The following is a 21,858-nucleotide window of genomic DNA, read 5'->3' on the forward strand; positions in this document are numbered from 1 at the left end:
GAATACCCATGACAGATGTGTGGAATGGACAAGAAATAAACTTTAATGAGTTCAGCCTCGGAGATTTCTGGTGATTTGCAGCAGAACTTTCAGAGGTGGGGAAACTTTCATCTGCCAAAGGCTGTGTGAACATTTATAACATCATTCATGGGCCATATAAAACTATCAACTTAAAAATTTGTCTGGTTTAAATTTATTGAATTTTGAGTACTGCTTTCAGTTGCCTTGATAGTACCAGACAAAATGATTTCATGGGCCTTCTATGGCCTACAGGCCAGATGTTCCCCACCCCTGAAACTCACCTGGCTTGCATGGGTGCACTGTGGAGATACAACAAAGCTCAGCCTAATACAAACTGCAGCAGGGACAGGAAGTATTCCCTTGAATATTACATGTGTACACATATATATATATATTCATACATATGTATATCACAAGTTCTTTCTGTAATTCTCTCACTGCCTTCACAACTGTAAACTACAAAGACATAGTACTTTGTACAAAATATTTGCCCAGTAAATGTTGCTTTAAGTTAAATGAGTCAAAAATAAATATAGTTCTAGAAGTTCAACTTCAGTAGACTTATGTGGCTCATGTTTAACCAGAATGCTCACTCTAGACAAATCCTGATTCTACTACCCTCCATAATTTGGAAATTTTATATGGGTATTTTTATTTCAGTGTGTATCAGATCCTTCATTAGCTACATGGAGATAATTACCTGAAAATATTAATCACAGGTAATCAAAAATGTTATTTTTTCTCAGAATCGCTGTCTTTGTCTCTTTCATATTCCAGTGATGATTAACTCTAAATTAGATGTAGAAACAAGAAATCAATCTGTTTCCACAACATTAGTATAAAGATTGTTTGACAAATTGAAAACATGATCACTTTTCAGTAAAATTAATGTAGATGGAGTGCCGTTCCCTTGAAATGAGTTGTAACTGATGAAATATTGGTAAAATGAAATTTGTTTTGCAAATTTGACTTCAAAGACACTTGTAGTTTTCCATTGTGAGATTTGCCTTGTATTACATTTATATTCACTTTTAAGAATGTAAGTAAACAATAAACATATCTGCAGACCTAGGTTAAATTTAGTTCTAGGCACTACCTCAGACAAGTTTAAAATCTAGGAGTTTGGGTACTTGATGACTAAACAATAGATATTTATAATTTGTCAAGTATTCCATGTACCTTAGGTGCTCTTTGCTAAGCACTACTTCAGTTCCCCCTATTCTTAGTAAAGCTGAACTCTGTTTGTCACCCATGAAATGATTTATAATGAAGCCTTCCATTATCCTTTCTGATAAGGATGTTTCCTTTGCACATTGCTGCATTTTCAAATAGATATTCACGGCAACCAGAAAAAAAAAAGTTTTTTTAAGATTATAGCACCAGTGATTTAGTTTTTAGCTGAGAGAAAATTAGTTCAAAGAGACTTGATAAAGTCTATGCCAGAAAACATGGGTAACAAGTATTCAACCAGGGCGAAACATTTTAGAGTTGTTTCACCTTTGATGGACTCAGGCATACCTCAATAGAAGAAACAAACCAAAGAATCTGACTGAAATTTTGTAAATTATCTATATCAACAGTCCTGTTGAGATATTTAAAAAGCAAACAAACAAACAAACAAAAACAAAAACTAGGGGGTGGTATTGTGACAGAGCTGATTCTGTTGGTTAGACCACTACTTACTTGCCATGCCAGTGTCCCATGTCAGAGTGTCTGGGATCAAGTCCTGTCTTTGCTTCTGATCCAGCTTCTTGTTGGTGCACACCCTGACAGTCAGCAGATGATGGCTCAGGTGCCTGAGTTCCTACCATCCATATGGGGAACCCGGATGGAGGTCCTGGCTTCTGACTTTGACCTGGCTCAGCATCACCCGTTCCACGCATCTGGGGGATGAACTAGCAAATGAAAGATGAATTTATCTCTCTCTGTGTCACACTGCCTTTCAAATAAATAAATAAGTAAATAAACCATTTTTTAAAAAATGATTGCAGATTTCTTTAAATGTGTATATGACAGGAATCAAGAAGCTCTTGGTAAAATGTGTTCTGCTAATCTAACTGAAGCCCATTTTAAAATGTGCAGATCAGCTTGTACGTTAAATATCTAAGAGACTGTATTTAGATTTTTTCTCATCCCAAATCTGCAGACTCAGGCTGTCCGCATACAGTTTGGTTGAGCACAAGATTAGCAGCCATACTGCAGCCATACTGCTCTGATTCATCTAATTTTAATGAAACTCTTGGGGATTGACTCAAAGCATCTCACTGGTTTCTTGCTATATTAGATTGTCCCCAAACTGATTGGCTGCATCTTGATATTATAGACTATGGACTATTTATCACAGCATGTTTCTATGTTTGGTTCTCTGTGAGTTTAGGCAAGTTAGCTATTTTCTTAAAGCCTTGATTGTTAATTTCACAACTGGGGATATGACAACCACCATCAAATATCATTAAGATGCAAAATAAAGGCTATCACTGATGACATATTGCTTCACCATTAAAACAATGATCAGGGGTTGTGAAGTTTTTAATTCAGAATTTCTCTTTAAAGCATTTTCCAATTCTGCTTCTGGAATAGATATTCATGTAATTGTGTGTGTGCATGTGTATGCATGTGCACACATGCACACAGACACAAATTTTGGCCTGGCTTACATTTAGCACAACAGCTTCATCTCTAGGGGACATTATATGGGCATCAGTGTTTCATTCCATGGCTCACCATGCATCCCACGGCTAAAGATACAGATTACAATGGCAGAATTGAAGTAATTGTAGCCTTCCAAATCCTAGGCTCTCAAACCTCCTTATTTCACAGGGCAACATTATTTTGCTTTCTTAAAGCTGATTTCAGCATTTTGGCAGATGTTTTATGAATGTTGTAAATGGGTACAAAATGGAGAATATCCTAATATTGAGAGTAGTAAATATTGTTGTCATGAGCCTAAGGCTTCTCTATACACATTAGAAGAAAGTACTCTCCAAAGAGAATGGTTAGGAGTTAAAAAGGAATAAATCACTATTGTAATAATCATAAAAAAGCAATTGCATGCCAGTGTTAGATATTCTCTGGGTAACCAGGTGCTAATAATTTTACTGTATTAATGAAGACTGAAAGTCATATTGGTCTACTCATTTGGATGGTATTTGCTTCAACATTAGAAAGGCTTGATGTCTTCCTTTTAAAATCGAGTTATTAACTTGACCCTGTTATTGAGAGATTGCAATTCTTAATTTAAGAGTAATTTACAATGGCATCTATAACATTAGATATAAATGGGACATTAGCTAAGGATAGAGTAGAAGACATTCATGCATTTTTATGCTCTATTATAGCCGACAAAGGATCAGGCCTGTGGCACAGGCAAAAGATACATACACTTTGCCTTTCTCCTGTTCTTTTCAACTCACAAACTACAGACAATGCAGAGAAATGCAAGCACAGAGACCTGAATTATTTCACATGAAGTGCAATGGTTTAAAGCATTATTTTTTCCATAATTTAATGAAATCAGTTCTTATAGAAGTATATAGACTGCTAAATTTTCAGTACAACTCAGGGTGTATGTATGTGCTTTCATTTTGAACAATCTTAATTGAGCTTTTTAAAACCTAGTCTTCTTAATAAAGATTTGAGTTTTTATTTTTGTTTTTGTTGGTTTTAAGTAGAAAGGGAGTTTATTAGAAGAATCCATGAAAATTTCTATTTTTTTATCTTTTTAAAAATTTTATTTAAGGTATATAAATTTCATGTATTTCTATACATAGATTCAGGAACATAGTGATACTTCCCACTCTACCCTCCCTCCCACCCATGCTGCCAGCACGCTTCTTCCTCCTCCCTCTCCTATTCCCATCCTCATTTTTTACAAAGCTCTATTTTCAGTTAACATTACACTCATAAGATTAACACTATACTAAGTAAAGAGTTCAACAAATAGCATGAAGAAAAAAAAAAAAAGTTCATATTGATAAAATGTTGATAAGAATAGGATTACTGAACAATAAGATCCCCGCTGGGGATTCCAGATCTTCAAACCAAGTCAGTTAAAATTTGCAAGAAAAGCTTCCATGACTTATTCCTCACTATGGCAGCAGTGAGGAAATGCCTGCTCTTCCTCCATTGCTCATGATCTGCTCCGCACGGATCATAGCAGGGGTAAGAATGGTTTGATTTACCTCAGTGATTCTCAGTCTGGCAGACGGTTGGCAAAGAGTGATGTTTAAGCTCCACTCTACATAACCAAATCAGAACTTCAGTGGGACACTGTGATTTTTAAACACTCCGGGTAATTCCAAAAATCAGCTAAGGTAGAAAAACCTTACTGGCTATGAGGTGAGATCAATAAAAATACCCTAGATCCAAAACATCCTTCCTCCAGCTTGCAATAATAACTGATATTTCGATATTAAAGTAACTCATTATATGCCAGGGACTACCACGTGACCTGAATTCTGTTAAAGGCCTAGATTTCGGAGACCACTGCACGGCCTGAATTCTGCTGAAGGCGTGTTTGGCCGGATCGCAAAGCTGATCTCTTGAGTTATGTCAATGGAAAAGGTCACTTCACACAATGCTGAGGCAGTTAAGGAAATGCTGTGGGCTCCAGTAAACTACAAGTGGGATGTTCATCCTTGTTAATAATCAGCCCCCCTCAAAACCCCTCCACATTTTGATTGTTCTCTTAATCCTAACTTCCAAGCAAACAAGTCCTTCCTGTAAACACCAAACTCCCCATTGTTCCCTGTTTCACGATGTTTAAACTCCCTCATCACAAAATCCTGTTTTCATGAAACTGCACATTCTTTATGATTAATTGCTCATGTCACCATTGATAATAAATATTGGAGTAACCAGACATCTGGGCCTCTGCCTCTGCCTCCACCCTATCAGTGGACAGAGTGTCCCCTGGTTTCCCCACATTAAAATCTTCAATCTGAGTCTGCTTCCTTCATCTATGAGACCCTGGGTTAACCTGACACCCCACTGTGCTGGACACAGCAATTCTTTGTCTCCTGTAGTCTGCTCCATCTGATAAACACAGTAAGCATTAGAAAAGTAGCTCCTGGAAATCGAGGTATGCTAGAAGAGTAAAATGTGTTTAAGATTTCAAAGATAGTAGGAAATAAAGAATTAAGATTCCACGTTGATATATTTCAAATATGGATTAAATAAATATAATAATGAAATTAATTCACCTTTTAAACTATTGACTATAGACAAAAATGTTATATATGTGACTGATACCACTTTATTTTTAAGATTTATTTATTTATTCGAAAGGCAGACTTACAGAGAGGCAGAGGCAGAAAGAAAGAGAGGGGGGTCTTCCATCTGCTGGTTTATTCCCCAGATCCCCACAACAGCCAGAGCTGGGCCTATCAGAAGCCAGGAGCCTGGGGCTTCTTCCAGAACTACCATGTGGGTACAGGGGCCCAAGTACTAAAATCCACTGCTTTCCCAGGTCTTAGCAGAGGGCTGGATTAGAAGTGGAGCTGCGGAGATTCAAACCAGCGCCCATATGGGATGCCAGCACTGCAGGTGGCTGCTATGCCACAGCGCTGGCCCCAACCAACACTACTTTTATTGGAAATTGTTATGCTAGGAAAACAACCTCGATAAAAACATTAAGTTGGGAAATTTGCACTGATTAGTGTACTGATTAGCCTATCTAAAATTGTTAGTTCCTTGACCATAGTGCAGGGCAAGAGATTAAGAAAATGGAAATTATGACAGGTAAATGTTGTTTTTGAGTCGAAGATTGAAGCTGTCCAGATCACAGAGCACTTCTTCAGTATGGAAAAGGGCTACAATGCTGGGCCACACTACCTAGTGATAAGCTCGTCCTGCTTCACAGCTGAAGATCATTATTGTTTCCCTGTGTTGAAGTTAAGCAATGCCTTAAAAACCCTATTCCCTTCTTCACAATACCATAGTGCAAATACAATGAGCCTTTTGATTTTGTTGCAGATTTGGCCTTCTGTTTGGAGCTCTTACAGCACAGCCCACATGATCTTAAGAGAATCACTTCACCTCTCTGACCATCTATGAAATTTCTCATCTTTGAAATGCAGACTCTAATATTGCTCCAATATTAAATGTTATTTTACATAAAACTAAATTCACTGCTTGTCACACGGCAGAGTTCAAACAATGACTATCACTCTTTCTCCTTCTTCTCCACATGTAAAACACCCATCCATTCTTCATAAATCAAATGCCACCTTAACTGTGAAGCCATAGCTATGTACTTCCTCTATCTTCTATGAGATATGATCAACACTTTAATTATGTGATGACATATCCATTTCCCCAGCTAGACTAAAATGAACTTCTCTGGATTTGGGCCTTACTAATTCTTCTTTGTGATCCAGTGTGAAGCATAGAACTTAAAACATAGCAGGTGCAAAAGAATTTCTGGAGGAATAGGAAAGTTTGGAGAATGGCCAGGTATGTATTGCTCAGTTCTTGATATCTTCAGGGTTAGAGTAAAATTTTTTTAAATGTCACATATTTAGCATCTTCAGCAAAGCACAGTAAAAAATAGTCACAGTTGCCATTAATAGTGGCTCATCAGTAAGATAAGGAATGTAGATTATCCACATGTTTCTGTGTTTCATTTTAGATGGCTGCTTACCTAGCTTTGGCCAGCTATCTGGAAAACAGCCCACAAGGAGCCACCATGCCATTGCTGGAGGAACACAGAAAAGCTAATACCCCTAGCTTGGTGTCGATCCACAGCCTTACTTGCAAACTGTAACCCAAGAAGCCCTGGTCCCACTCTTTAAGCTTGCCTCTCTCAGCTAAGCTTAGCTTCACTCAAATACAAGTCTTTCCACAGCTAACTCTACGCTCTATCTTCATCTATATCATTACCCACACAAATATTCCACCTGAAGCAACCTATTAATTCTTTGATAACCGCCCCCCCCACCAAAGCACACATTTGAGCCTCAGTAAATTATTTGCCTTTCAAGGTATAGTTCCAAGGCCAGTTCTACTGTATTCCCTAATCAGACCAACATAAATGACCTTTACAAGGTCTATCCTCACACAACACATTGTTCACATTTCCAACTCACAAAAAGTGATTTTTGACCCAAGTGAATTTTATTTCTGTCAACTCCTGTAGGACATAAGATCCTGGATAGAAAGAGCTGGCACTATGACTCAGGAACTTGTTCTTTTTAGCCATGATGAAAATTGTAGTGGAACTCAAGTGAATTCCCAAGATAAAATATGTAAGCTGTTGAACAGTTCACATTTATAGACATTTTTAACTTTTGTATTTACACAGTTCTAGTTTTTAAAAGATTTATTTACTTATTTGAAAGACAGAGTTATAGAGAGGAGAGGCAGAGAGAGATAGAGAGAGAGAAGTCTTCTATCTGCTGGTTCACTCCCCTGGTGGCTGCAATGGCCAGAGCTTAGCTGACCTGAAGCCAGGTGCCAGAAGCTTCTTCCGGGTCTCCCATGTGGGTGCAGAGGCACAAGGACTTGGGCCATCTTCTACTGCTTTCCCAGACCACAGCAGAGAGCTGAATCAAAAGTGGAGCTGCCAGGATTCAAACTGGTACCCATATGGGATGCTGGTACTGCAGGTGGTCACTTTACTAGTATGCCACAGTGCCATCCCCCAGAGTTCAATTTTGATTGTATATTATTTGAGTCTAACATATAATTTCTTCTGATTTTTCCAAACACACCAGAATTATAAATTCCCTTTGAACAAAAATCAGGTAACCTAGATTGCAGGAATCACTGAATCATATAGTCCAGTGTTTTCAAAAGTGACTGATGCAAAGGGATCACACAAACAAATCTAGTACCTGCTAATACTAACTGATAGAATAAATAAAGGGGAGAGTGATCCAACATGGGAAGCGAGATACACAGCAGACTCAGAGAATGGCAGATGTCCTAAACAGCACTCTGGCCTCAGAATCAGCCCTAAAGGCATTCGGATCTGGCTGAAAAGCCCATGAGAGTATTTCAGGCATGGAAAACCAAGACACTCTGGGAAAAAAAAAAAAAACTAAATGAAAGATCTCTGTGAGTGAGATCCCAGTGGAAAGAACAGGTCTTCAAAGAAGGAGGTATCTTTCTCTGAAGGGAGGAGAGAACCTCCACTTTGAATATGACCTTGTCTAAACAAGATAAGAGTCGGAGAACTCAAAAGGCTTCCATAGCCTTGGAAACTCATGACTGGAGCATAGGGAGATTACTGATGCCATAAATAGGAGTGTCAGTTTGTAAAGTCAACAACGGGAGTCACTGTGTACTTACTCCTCATGTAGGATCTCTGTCCTTAATGTGCTGTACATTGAGGCTTAATGCTATAACGAGTACTCAAACAGTATATTTCACTTTGTGTTTCTATGTGGGTGCAAACTGTTGAAATCTTTACTTAATGTATACTAAACTGATCTTCTGTAAAAAAAAAAATTATCAATTCCCAACTTAACTCTCACTGGGATTAAACATGACAATAGGTCTGATCTGGTTTCATCATCATTTAAAAAATCATCTATTATTTTTCACTTTATGTTTCTGTGTGGGAGCAAGCTGTTGAAATCTTTACTTAATGTATGCTAAACTGATATTCTGTATATAAAGAGAATCGAAAATGAATCTTGATGTGAATGGAAGGGGAGAGGGAGTGGGAGAGGGGAGGGTTGCGGGTGGGAGGGACGTTATGGGAGGGAAGCCATTGTAATCCATAAGCTGTACTTTGGAAATTTATATTCATTAAATAAAAGTTAAAAAAAAAAAGTAACTGATGAAGATGTCAAGATGTACTACACAGCTAATACTGCAATACCCAATGAAATGATAGTTCTAAATTATTAATTGAAAATTTACCTGTTGACATGGCTAAATGTTTGGCCTACTGATTAAGCTGTCGGGATGCCTGTGTTTCATATCAGTGTGCCTTGGATCACACTCCAGCTCTGCTCCCAAATCAAGCTCCCTGCACCTGGGAGGGACTACACATCCTGGGAGGTGGTGGCAATTGTACAAGAGAATAGGTTCCTACCACCCACATGGGAGACCCAGCTTGCCACTTCACCCCAACTGCAGGTCACCACTGCAGGCATCCCGGGAGTTAAGTCATAGCTGGGAACTCACTCTTTCACTCTGTCTCTCAAACAAGTAAGTAAAAAGTAAAATCACAATAATAATAAAAATAATTAAAATTCACCCATTGAGGTATAGAGAAATTAACCATTTCGATGAAAGTTTGACTTATTTATGTTTAAATTATAATGTATTTGGGGTCTGGCACCATGGCATAATGGGTAAAGCCACCGCCTGCAATGCCGGCATCTTATATGGGCACCAGTTTGAATCTTGGCAGCTCCACTTCTTATCTGGCTCCCTGCTATGGCCTGGGAAAGCAGTAGAAGATGGTCCAAGTCCTTGGGCCCCTGCACCCACATGGGAGATCTGGAGAAAGCTCCAGGCTCCTGGCGTTGGATAGGCCCAACTCTGGCTGTTGCAGCCATTTGGGGAGTGAACCAGAAGATAGAAGACATTTCTCTCGCTCTCTGCCTCTCTGTAACTCTGCCTTTCAAATAAATAAATAAATCTGTACAAAAAAATAATATTTTTATTGTATATATACACCCACTGCAACATTTTTAATTATTTGGAATTGTCTTTTACTTCAGTATTTATTAATTTCTATTTAGATGCTACTAGCCAACTCTCACTTAGAATAGTGAGAAGTGAAAGGATAAGGATGAAGTTTTAAAATTTCATTATAGGCAAATAGCATTATATAAGTCATTATCACACAATTATCAAATGACTTGCATATCCACTGTATGTTTAGTGGTGCAGCCTGTAGTCAACCAAATGTGAAAGCCTAAGTTAACTGGCAACAATTTGTTGTTATTGTTCATTTCAGTGATGTTTTATTGTTGCTATAGACTCAACCAATAGTAGCTGGCTCCCTGGTTAGTCAGGCTCTCCAAGTCAGCCCTGGTCAATAATCAAAGATACATTCAAGATTAAAGTCTCAAATCCACTGATCTAAATGCTGATCAATACAGTACTTTGATTCTGTAACAGGGGGCTTAAACACCTATTGAGATCGTTCATGCATTCCTGACTTTCCCCAGTTCTTCTACCTATTTGATGAAATATCTTAACATGCTACTAGGTTCCTCTAGTTTCAAAGCCTTCAACTATAAAATAATCATAATGGTATTTACTTCTCATGGTTGTTGTGGAGATTAAATGAGATAAATATTCAAGAAAGAATATAATCAATGCTTTGTCAATGATAGCTATTGATCACTTCAGGTAGGAGATTAAAAAAGAAGTAGGAGAAAAAAATCTAATTCATAGGTGTGTAAATATCCAAGAAAACATCATGTGACCACAAAGTAAAAACTGAGCAGAGGCCCCTATGAAAATAATTTTTAGAGTCAGCCAGTTCTGGATCAGAATCCAAAATTCTCAATTTATAAGCTGTTTGATAGAACACAGATCACTCAAATTCTCTGAACCTCCATTTCCTTATCTATTGAAAGGAGTTAATAACAGCTGCCCCATAGGTTGTGAGAATTAAGGGCAATAGCATATGGAAAGCCCTGAAATGTAAAATGTTAGAAGAAAATGTGAAAGGGTTAAATTAGTACAGATTTTTATGTAGGCTGGCCCACCATAGCTGTTGATAGGAAAGGTGTTCAGTTTACTTGATGATTCTGCCTCAGATGCAGATGGAAATTGAAGGCCTTAATACCACCAGACTATTTTAAAATAATCTTCTGGCTGACATAGAGCTGTGCCACCTTGTTATCACTATGTAAGCCAGGAATGTGTTTACCTGTTGAATGTGGTAGGCAGGACATCAACAAACAGGCAGAGCACTTTGAAAACTGGCTTGTGCTCTGCACAGTCCCTGTGGGAGAAGCACAGTAGAATGGATGGGTTATCAGGATGCCACAGAGAGGCCAGTCTTGTCTGGGACCAGACTTGAAAGAGATCAGGTCCCAATGCTTCACTGTGACAGAGTTTGTGAAATGTCCTTTCTAAAACACAAATAAACACAGATTCTTCCACCTGTGACTCGTGGAATTCTTTCAGGGCTCCAAAAGTCCTTTATTATGTTCCTTCAGATAATCCCAAAGAAATGAATAGCGTTAAGTCTCACTAATTTTCTAGCCCCAAACTTTGCACAAACTAAACATCAAGGAAATGTTTATTAAGTAAATCACATTCAAAATAAAATATACAGTCATGATGGTACAGAAAATTGGTACAGTTTCTTTGGAAAACATTTGAGAATTCATAACAAGTGGTATTAAAATGTTCATGCTACAGGACCCTGTAATTTCACAGTTGTGAAATAATTCAATCAAAAAATAAAGCTAAAGTCATGATGATGTTCTGTGCAGGAAAATATTATTTGGAAAAGTGTAAATATTTAACAGAACTGCTCAAGTAGATTATAGCATCTCATCATAAAGTGATATTATGTCTACCCTAAAAGACATAATTATAAAGACATTATTTCAATATTTTATAAAGCAATGTTTGGTAACAACAGTAGCACATAAAAATCCCAATTATGCTATGTTAATAACTATATAGAATACATATAGCTATTCACAGCTACTACAAAAGAATGCAAAAACATGGAAAGTTGTTAATTCAGGATAGTACAATTACTGGTATTTTCCTTGATGAAAATCTTCTTTACTACAGTTTTATTTTTAACAAAGAGATAAGCCTTAAGACTTCTTTTATTATATAAGCCATTATAATAGGAACATGAACAGTAATATTGAGTGCCACTGTGCATATTCCTGTATCAGACTGTAACAAAAGCACAGACCTAACATAAGAGTCATTATTCTTTGTGATGAGGACTTAGTTCATTGTCTTACTTTTTCATTGGATGTAAGCTTTCTGAGGTTCTGTGAGGACAGGGACTATGGATGTTTTATGTAGTGCTTATCTTCTGCATTGTACAATGACACGCACATTGTAAATAACACGAAATTTCTTTTTTCTTTTTTTGTTTGACAGGCAGAGTTATACAGTGAGAGAGAGAGACAGAGAGAAAGGTCTTCCTTCCGTTGGATCACCCTCCAAATGGCCGCTACGGCCTGCGCACTGTGCTGATCCGAAGCCAGGAGCCAGGTGCTTCTTCCTGGTTTCCCATGAGGGTGCAGGGCCCAAGGACCTGGGCCATCCTCCACTGCACTCCCGGGCCACAGCAGAGAGCTGGACTGGAAGAGGAGCAACCGGGACAGAATCCGGTGCCCCAACCAGGACTAGAACCTGAGGTGCCAGCGCCACAGGTGGAGGATTAGCCTAGTGAGCCGTGGTGCCAGCCAACATGAAATTTCTTTAACCACTAAAAAGAATGAAGGTATGCTGCCCAAAATCCCATTCTCATATATCAGCTATTATCTGAAAAGCTACTGCAAATTTATCCTTTGAAAGAAGTGAAATGGCTTAAATTGTTGTTAGTCACTTGCAGCTGGTGTTTTTGCTGAAAGATGACTTTGATAAAGGGAATCAGATTCCTTAAGTGGAATGGGAAGTACACTAAAGCTCTTGGAAAAGCAGACCAAAATATATTTTATTTCATAGTCACATGTTGCTATATTCCCTTTGTTTTGAATTTATACTATTACTCAGTTCTAATATAATGTATGTCAATGAGCTCTGATAAGCTAGTAGTCAAATCAAAAATTACATCTTTAACAAGATCATTGGAAGTGCATGTAATGGAAAAACTATGTGGAAATTTCAAAAATTTTTGCACCAAAATCTTTTTATTCCAATTTTCCACAAGGCTTTGAGGTATCCTCTACTACTCCAATATGTAATGTGTATGGTTTGTTTATTGAATTATACTTATAGATGACAATAAATCATAAGAAAAGCAAATATTGAGTATTTATTTAGAAAAGAGTTTACTAGATGTGCATAAGTGACACTCTTTCAAATATTTCATTTCTTCCAAATTCATAATCTAAACAGTCATAGACTTGAAAGAAGGAGAGGGAAAGGTGGGAGGGAGGGGAGGAGGAAGGAAGAGGGCAGGAAGAATCATTATGCTCCTAAAATAAAATATATGAAATACATGAAATTTGTTCCTTGTATATAAATTCTTTAAAAAAGTATAAAAAGAAAGAAATTTATCTAGAAAACCTTCGGAGATGGACAAATTAATTTTCCAAATGAACAAATGAAGGATCAAAGAGGTTTTCGGGAAGGCCTGTTGGAGATCTAGTCCAAAACTCAAGACCAACTAGCAGTTGGTGGCTAGTCTGAAACTTAAACATTAGAACTGACCTCAAGTAAGTTATGCTATCAATGAATTCCAGAATGATGTCACTGAAAAATTATAAAAGTATGTTATCAAGAAAAGATTTTATTGTTCATTCTGTCAATGAAATTGTATGCATTCAGAAAAAAGAAAATGCCTTACCTGAGAAAAACCTCATACAAATCCCACTCATGCACTGATAGTCATGACAATGAATATTTTTGGAAATAGGAATAATAGCAAAAGTATTTTTAAAAAATATTTCCTTAACCAAAACTATAACATTTCCTCAGAATTCTAATCACAGATTTATGAACATATGATTTCATTTGGAAGTGTCAAGGTTTTGTAAAGTCTGTCCCAATATCAACACTACTAAATAAATGGAGTTAAAGAAAATGAAAAACTGCTTTAAAGGACTGAAACATAATTTTAATAACATCACATGCCTTAAAACTTCTGTGTAGGGAAAGATAAAATAAAACTAATTTCTAGGTGATTTTTCAAGCAGTGAGCTTTGAAAGTCATCCTTCTAATATAAAAATTCTTTGATTTCTAGTGGTTACTGTTTGATTGAAAGTAGAACATATTGTGTAATTTACAAACTAAAGACAGAGCTAATCCATTTCAAAAGATTACTTTAAAGATGTTTACTTAGAATCATTTCTGACTTTCAAAGAAATAATAGCCACATGCAACTTGGGTGGTATATTTCTCAAACAATAGGATAATTTGCTGCAAGCAATCATGAAGTATGCATTTAATATAATATTGCCTTGAATTTTCAGATGGCTGAAGCAGTATCCCTTGTCAGCTGCAAAAGTGTGAGGTACAGGAACATTTAAGACCTATTAAATTTAATAACTTCTCCATCTTGTTAAAGAAAATTAAAGGACAACTTCCTCAATGAGACTTTTACATTTGAAATGATGAAAGATCACTAAAGACTAATGATTTACCAGAAGTAGAGTGTATAAAAGTGAATATTTTTGAATTCTTAGAGCTGTCTCTATAATAAATTTTTCATGTAATTTGGATAGATTATAAAAGCTATGTTTGGACATTGCAACTGACTTTAAACAAAAGTATGCATAGACTTGATATGTAAAGGCTTGATTTTGAAATAATTTGGAAACAAAATATTCTTATGTGCTAATTACCAAATTATTATCTTTTAAATAAAATTACAAATGTTGTATGAAACCTAACTGCTTTGGTTTGAATATGGTTTGAGTGTGTAACCCATAGGCCCATGTATTGGGAGTTTGGTCCTCAGTGTAGCAGTACGGGAGGTAGTATGAAACATTTATAAGGTAGGACCCAGTGCATATAATTAGGTCCTTCAGGGCACTGCTTTTTTTTTTTTTTTTTTTAATTTTTTTGACAGGCAGAGTGGACAGTGAGAGAGACAGGGAGAAAGGTCTTCCTTTACTGTTGGTTCACCCTCTAATGGCCGCTGCAGCCGGCGCACTGTGGCCAGCGCACTGCGCTGATCCGAAGGCAGGAGCCAGGTGCTTCTCCTGGTCTCCCATGCAGGTGCAGGACCCAAGCACTTGGGCCATCCTCCACTGCCCTCCTGGGCCACAGCAGAGAGCTGGACTGGAAGAGGAGCAACCGGGACAGAATCCGGCGCCCTGACTGGGACTAGAACCTGCTGTGCCGGCGCCGCTAGGTGGAGAATTAGCCTAGTGAGCGATGGCGCCGGCCCAGAGCACTGCTCTTGAAAGGAATAATGAAGTTCTCATTGGTCTCTAATTAGTTGTTATAAAAGAACAAACATTGTCCCTGCTTGTTGTATTCCTTGATTTCTGTCTTGCCACGTAATCTCTCCCTTTGCTATGCAGAAACTTTTGAGTTATATATAATGCTATTTGTCTAGTTTTGCTTTTGTTCCTGTATTTCTGGGTCTTATCCAAGAAGTCATCACTGTCCTACACCAATGTCTTCAAGAGCTTCCCCTATATTTTCTTATTGCAATTTCACAGTTTCTGGTCTTACATTTAGATGAAAAGACATTTCCTTAGCTCACCATTCTGAAGGCTCAAGGGCATAGGCCAACAGTGTGGCACGGCTCTGGGTGATGCCCTTTTTGGCTGCACCACGTGGTGGATAGCGTTACAGCAGGAACAGTTCTCAAAAGAAGAAATACAAATGGCCAACAAATCTTTGAAAAAAATGCTCCATTTCACTAGCCATCATGGAAATGCAAAACAAAACTTCAACGAAATATCACCTCATTCCTATCAGAATGGCTATTACCAAACAGATGTGCATAAAGGGCAACTCTTATACACTTACTCTTATACATTGTTAGAAGAAATAGAAAATAGTACAGCTACTGTGGAAAACAGTATGGAGATTTCTTTAAAAACTAGAAATAGGGGCCAGCATTGCAGCACAGTAGGTAAAGCTGCTGCCTGTGACGCAGCATCCTATGTGGGTGTGTGTTCACATCCTGGCTGCTCCACTTCTGATCCAGCTCCCTACTAATAGCCTGGAAAAAGCAGTCAGTGAAGGATGACCCAAGTATCTGGTCCTCTGCTACCCATGTGGGAGATCTGGATGAATCTCCTGGCTCCTGGCTTTAGCTTGGCCTAGTGCTGGCCATTGCAGCCATCTAGAGAGTGAACCAGTTGATGGAAGATCCTCTCTCTCTCTCTCTCTCTCTCTCTCAAATAAATAAATAAATAAATAAATAAATAAAAATCTTTAAAAAAAAACTTTTGGAAAATGATCAAAAATAGCCAGTATGTGCTCCTTAGCACTTCTGTCTTCTTTTTTCCATGCTACTACATTAAACCCAGATGTACTATGCACATGAAAGAGGTACCTGGCTGTCATTTCCTTCCTATGATTGGTAGGTTTCAAGGAGAAACACAACATACAGACACTGGTTCTGTGAATGCGAATTTTGTATGTCAATTTAAGGGAGTCATGGGGTGGCCAGATTAAACATTGTTTCTGGGTGTGCTTGTGACCATGTGTTAGGATGACATTAGCATTGAATCAGTGGACTAGGTAAAATAGCTTGTCCTCCCCAAAGTGGAGAGGTACCATCCAATCCATCTAAGTCTGAATGAAACAAAAGATGGAAAGAGGAAATTGTCACTTCTTTTTCCTGCCTCACTGCTTGAGCTGAAACATCTCACCTCCTAAAACTGGACTAGAATTCACAACATGGGCACTTTCGGTTCTCAGGCCTTCAAACTCATACTGAATTATGGTGCTGGCATACCAGGGTCTTCAGCTTTCAGATGCCAAATTGTAAGGCTTGTCAACCTCCATAATCATGTGGGCCAATTCCTCACAGCCAATTCCCATTTAGATACAGAGATAGAGACATAGAGATACAGATAGCCTACTGGTTGTTTTCCTGCAGAACCTCAACTAATACATTATTTAACAAACCACTATTTAAACAAAAATTGAATTTAAGAAATCAAATCAGGAACCATGGATTAGGGAGGCATCTCTATTGATGCAACAATTCAAAGCATTCCCTATTCCTATTCCCTAAGCTTCCAGTAATCCTGGAACCATAAATAAAGAACGTGTTTATTTTAAGTGCCTATTACCAAGCTGTCCTCTTCCCATTCTCTCTTCACCAGCATCTACCAGGTTATCTTCCCCAAAACTTTATATTCACTACTTCAAGCCAAGAAGCATCAATGCCTTCCTCTTGCCCATCAAATCACTCTCAATATCACCCCAATGCTTTTTGGTATTTCTATCACCTATCGCTGTCTTAACTGTCCAAAGAGATCTTTGCTCAAACTCCTGTTTGATAGGCCTGGAGACTCTTAATTATCACCATATATTTGATATCTTTTTCTTCTTTGGGAAAAAAAAGGTGGAAATAATTTATGACTGTTAATTATTCCCAAGTCAGATGAAAGTCTGTGTACATTTCTGGTTCTACATGCTTGTAATACTTTGATCACATAATAGTGAAAAAATCTTTATGAGAAATAACTGTTAAAAATTCCTACTAGCTTGAAGTTAAGGTAATTACCGAGAAAAGACAGTAACCTGCTCATTGTACTTTCCTCATATGAGATAATGACCTGTATTGGGATGTCATCATTGTCAATCACTGCTACCACAGAGAGGTTATAGAAAGGGCCAGTGTAACTCCTTTTCTTTGAAACAGCCAAACTCTTTGTATCCACTCTTCTTCAGATGTGATAGTCACAACTCTCTGACTTCAAGAGCAGAGAGCTAGAGCTGAAACCAATTTACCAATGTTTGAAAGATGTACGGTATTCTGCTTTAGATAAAAAAGTAGAAAAACATTTGACTGCTCTTGAGGTCCTTTATATTTTAAATTTTGTTTCTTTGTTGATAGTTTTAAAAACTGTAATTGAACCTAGTCTAGTAAAGAGTGTATTTGGGCCGGCGCCACGGCTCACTAGGCTAATCCTCCGCCTGCAGCGCCGGCACACTGGGTTCTAGTCCCGGTCAGGGCGCCAGATTCTGTCCCGGTTGCCCCTCTTCCAGGCCAGCTCTCTGCTGTGGCCCAGGAGTGCAGTGGAGGATGGCTCAAGTGCTTGGGCCCTGCACCTGCATGGGAGACCAGGAGAAGCACCTGGCTCCGGGCTTCGGATCAGCATGGTGCGCCGCCGGCGGCGCTCCAGCCACAGTGGCCATTGGAGGGTGAACCAACAGCAAAGGAAGACCTTTCTCTCTGTCTCTCTCTCTCTCACTGTCCACTCTGCCTGTCAAAAAAAATAAAATAAAATAAAAAATAAAAAAAGAGTGTATTTGTATTCAGGTCACCCCTTCATATTCATTCTGAAACAACTATAGGAGAACAATTGAGAAAATTGCTCTGGACCCCAAACTTTTGAGGATGTATCACTATTAGGATCTTACACACACACACACACACACACACACACACACAAAGCAAAACCTTTCAGCTTCCTTCAGCCCACTTACTATCAAAATCATTGAGATACTTGAATTCTACTATTGGCCTAGCCTTCTACCATACCAGCTGTTTTGAGATCCTTTTTTCCTCATTCATTATTAACTTCTGTGTTTTAATCAGCTGCTAAGATAATGAAGCAAACTAGACCATATACTACTGGCCATGGGATAGGTAGGCCTAGATTGGTTAATCTAATTCTTCCCCCATCTAACAAAAGTCCTTGGAAATACTTGTGATCTTGACCAGTTTGAAAACTCATTCCCACAGCATTCTTTATGCTGTTTCTTTCTTACTAAAAGTTTTATTATAGTATCTAGTCACCAGTCCATCAAATGGCAATTCCCATCACGTCTCCTAATCCTTCCAACCCCAATTGGCCTATTCCTTTTCTGTTATCCCATGGCACTTAAAGGAAGTACCTCATAAACATGTTTAAATTAAGATGCAGGTTTTGTTTTGTCTTGTTGTTTCAGATTCCTTCATGGATTGTAAGCTCCTAGGTGAAAATCTAGCCCCATTTTCCTAGGGTAACAGAAGCCCACTGCTCAGCCAAGATTTCTTACATGGAAAAGAAAGAGAGATTATGTTTCTCATCTTAGTCATTGGTACTGACTTAATGGCACACCACACTTGCCTCCCCACTTATTAGCCAGTACACATGTCACATACGGTAGCTTATTTGGAATATTCTTTGTCATATATTTTGTGTAGCTAAACAATCCTGGTCCATTGGGTATCCAAATGAGGTCTTACTTCCTCAGAAGAGCATTGATTAAGGCCAAGAATAGGTTCTTTTTTTAAAAAAAAAATTTATTTGAAAGGCAGAGTTACTGAGAGGCATAGACAGACATAGAGAGAGAGACAGAAAAAGAGGTCTTCTATCTGCTGGTTCACTCCCCAATTGGCTGCAACAGCCGGAGCTGTGCCAATCTGAAGCCAGGAGCCTGGAGCTTCTCTGGGTCTTCCACATGGGTGTAAGGACCCAAGGGCTTGGACCATCTTGTACTGCTTTCCCAGGCCATAGCAGAAAGCTGGATCAGAAGTGAAGCAGCCAGGATTCAAACTAGTGCCCATATGGGATGCCAGCACTGCAGGTGGTGGCTTTACCCACTATGCCACAGTGCCGGCCACTCTTTATTTCTTTATTGTGTTTTTTCACAACCGTAATTGGATAATTGGTAATTAGTTAATTAGTATGTCAGCAGCTCCCAATTATGGATGATTTTGCCCCATGGGATATTTGGCAATGTTTGGATATCCTAACTGGGCTCAGGAGATGGGTGCTACTGGCATCTAGCGCATAGAGGCCAGGGATGCTACCAAACATCCTATAATGTAAGGACAGCCCCACGCAACAAAAATGTCATCCAACTCAAGTGTCATGGAGCCACTGTGTAGAAACCTTGCCCATATCAATGGCATAGCATCACACAGAATGTGTGTTTTGACATTCATCCTCAAGCTTTTGAAAATATTAGACACAGAGCTGGCATGGTGATACAGCATATAAAGCCACATCCTGTGATACCAGCATCCCATATGGGCATGGGTTCATGACCCGGCTGCTCCACTTCAAATCTAGCTCCTTGCTAATAGCCTAAGAAAAGCAATGGAGGATGGCCCATGTATTTGGGTCCCAGTGACCCATGTGGGAGACCCAGATGAAGCTCCTGGCTCCTGGCTTTGCCCTGACCCAGCTCTGGCCGTTGTGGCCATCTGGTCACCAGTGGATGACAGATCTATTTGTCTCTCCCTCTGTGACTTTCAAATAAATAAATCTTTTTTTAAAAAAATTACACAATTCAGCTATTTAAAATTATGAGATATTGAGGATATTACCCAACACACTGAAAAATTAGAGCCAAATTTGCTGCCGACCTATAACAATAACATATGACAAATTAATTCCTACCAATTTTATTGCTCGCTTAATTATTTTCCATTTTTTACTTCCTTTTATCCAAATTATTCTATTGTTTCTGCCTTCTGTCAGGCATGCACAAATGCATTTTAATGTAGTAATACTCTTAACTGCCTAAATGTAATAATCAAAGGACAACATGTCACTAAACAATATGCATTGGGTAAATATAGCTTTGAGAGGAAGAAACAAGAGAATAAATTTAACAGTATTCACAGAGTCAAGGAACAATAAACTAAATATGAAATGACCTATGAGCTAATATAGCCAAAATTTTCATTTTACAGTAAAAGCAAAGTTGACTCAAGAGATTAAGTGCATTCTCTACCTTTATACAGTAGCATCGAAGTTATATCTAAGTGTCTTGACTTCATTTTTGTGAAAGCTATTTGCATGAATGAACAATAATACAAATGTCTGCTCCCATGCTCTTCAGGTACCATAGACTTGAGGGCACTAAAAGGGATGACCATTTAGGAAGCCCATATTGTGAACTTAAAGGTGCCTGTGATTTTCGTAGGAAGAACATGAGATTCCTCACTTGAGAGTTCTCTTGCCTTCATCAGCTACTTTCCCAGCAGAAAATTACAAATTAAAATGCTGTTTGTTCCTACAACATCCTTGGAGAAAGAACGGCTTTAAATGGATAAATTAGCATCTAACCTGAGAGATAAGGTAATGCAAGTGTCTCTTAGAGATCTTGTTTGACAGGTCACTCTTTTTAGAGAATTTCACATATCTCTAAAATGCATTTCTCTTGAAGTCACACAGGGCAAGACTTACTATTTTAGTGATTAGCTCTTTCACATCTACAGTGTCTCTCATACAACTTCATGTTTTGTTTTTGCTTGTACCAACTAGTAGGATTTCTTTTTTCAGTTTGAGGTTTTATCACTGGATTATCCCTGTTATAATTTTACATTCGAAAGCAATGAGTTCAAGATTTCCCTTGGCACTTTTGCAGTATGATTCACTTATGTATCATGAAGGCAGGAAGCACATTGATTCGCTTCTCTACTGTATTTCCAGCACCGGGTATCTCACAAAATAGGTACTCAGCAAAGAGTTAGGTGAAACATTTAAAATAGAGACAGAAGTCCCATTAGCATTTTTCATTCTATTATAAAGTAAGGAAACCTGATTTAGATGTCTGCTAAAAGGTTTTCAATAGTTGGAGAAATCACTCATATTAATTTTGCATCCAAGCTATGAATCAAATTTCTCCAGGAATTAAATGCCAATTATTTAAATAGATGTGTGTATGTCTGTGTAAACTGTATTTTTATATTAATTTATGTGCATATATATGTACATATATCTCTGAATTTCTTGGTATTATTTATTTCCATTCAAAAAATTCAATTGTTTTTTAAATCTTAATGGAATACAAAGATCTTTGAATGCGTTGACCTTCTGGCTATGTTTTACTGACTTTATTTAAAGTTTAGTCCTGATTTATTATTGCCTGCAATTATTCGATATTAAAAATGTTTTAAATGCCATTATATTCTGATCAGTGTTAGTCCTAAGGAAAGAACACTGGCTAATTCTTCATTTATATGTCTTATATCAAGTGCAAGGTATTTGAATGAATCAGGAAAATAAAGAATATGTAGGGCTCTTTCCCTGTTTCTAACTGTATGCTACAGAAAAAGTCCCCTGATGTTCTAGGAGCCCAGGAACAGAAGCATT

General features: G+C 38.0%; 1 long non-coding RNA gene across 2 annotated transcripts in view; it reads right to left on the reverse strand.

Annotated features, from left to right (window-relative positions):
* Positions 1 to 1,715: 1,715 nt before the first annotated feature.
* Positions 1,716 to 21,858, reverse strand: part of LOC149128793 (uncharacterized) — a 206,332-nt gene continuing 186,189 nt past the window's right edge. The window contains exon 4 of one of the 2 annotated variants that reach the window (XR_016213805.1): positions 1,716 to 1,916. This is a non-coding gene — a long non-coding RNA (uncharacterized LOC149128793). Of the gene's footprint in view, positions 1,917 to 10,854; positions 10,934 to 21,858 lie in introns of those variants that run through there. The other variant, XR_016213806.1, reaches the window with a different exon arrangement.

This window comes from Oryctolagus cuniculus, chromosome 1 (genome assembly GCF_051225735.1).
Source record: "Oryctolagus cuniculus isolate XC-2025 breed Fujian yellow rabbit chromosome 1, ASM5122573v1, whole genome shotgun sequence".
Lineage (NCBI taxonomy): Eukaryota > Metazoa > Chordata > Mammalia > Lagomorpha > Leporidae > Oryctolagus > Oryctolagus cuniculus.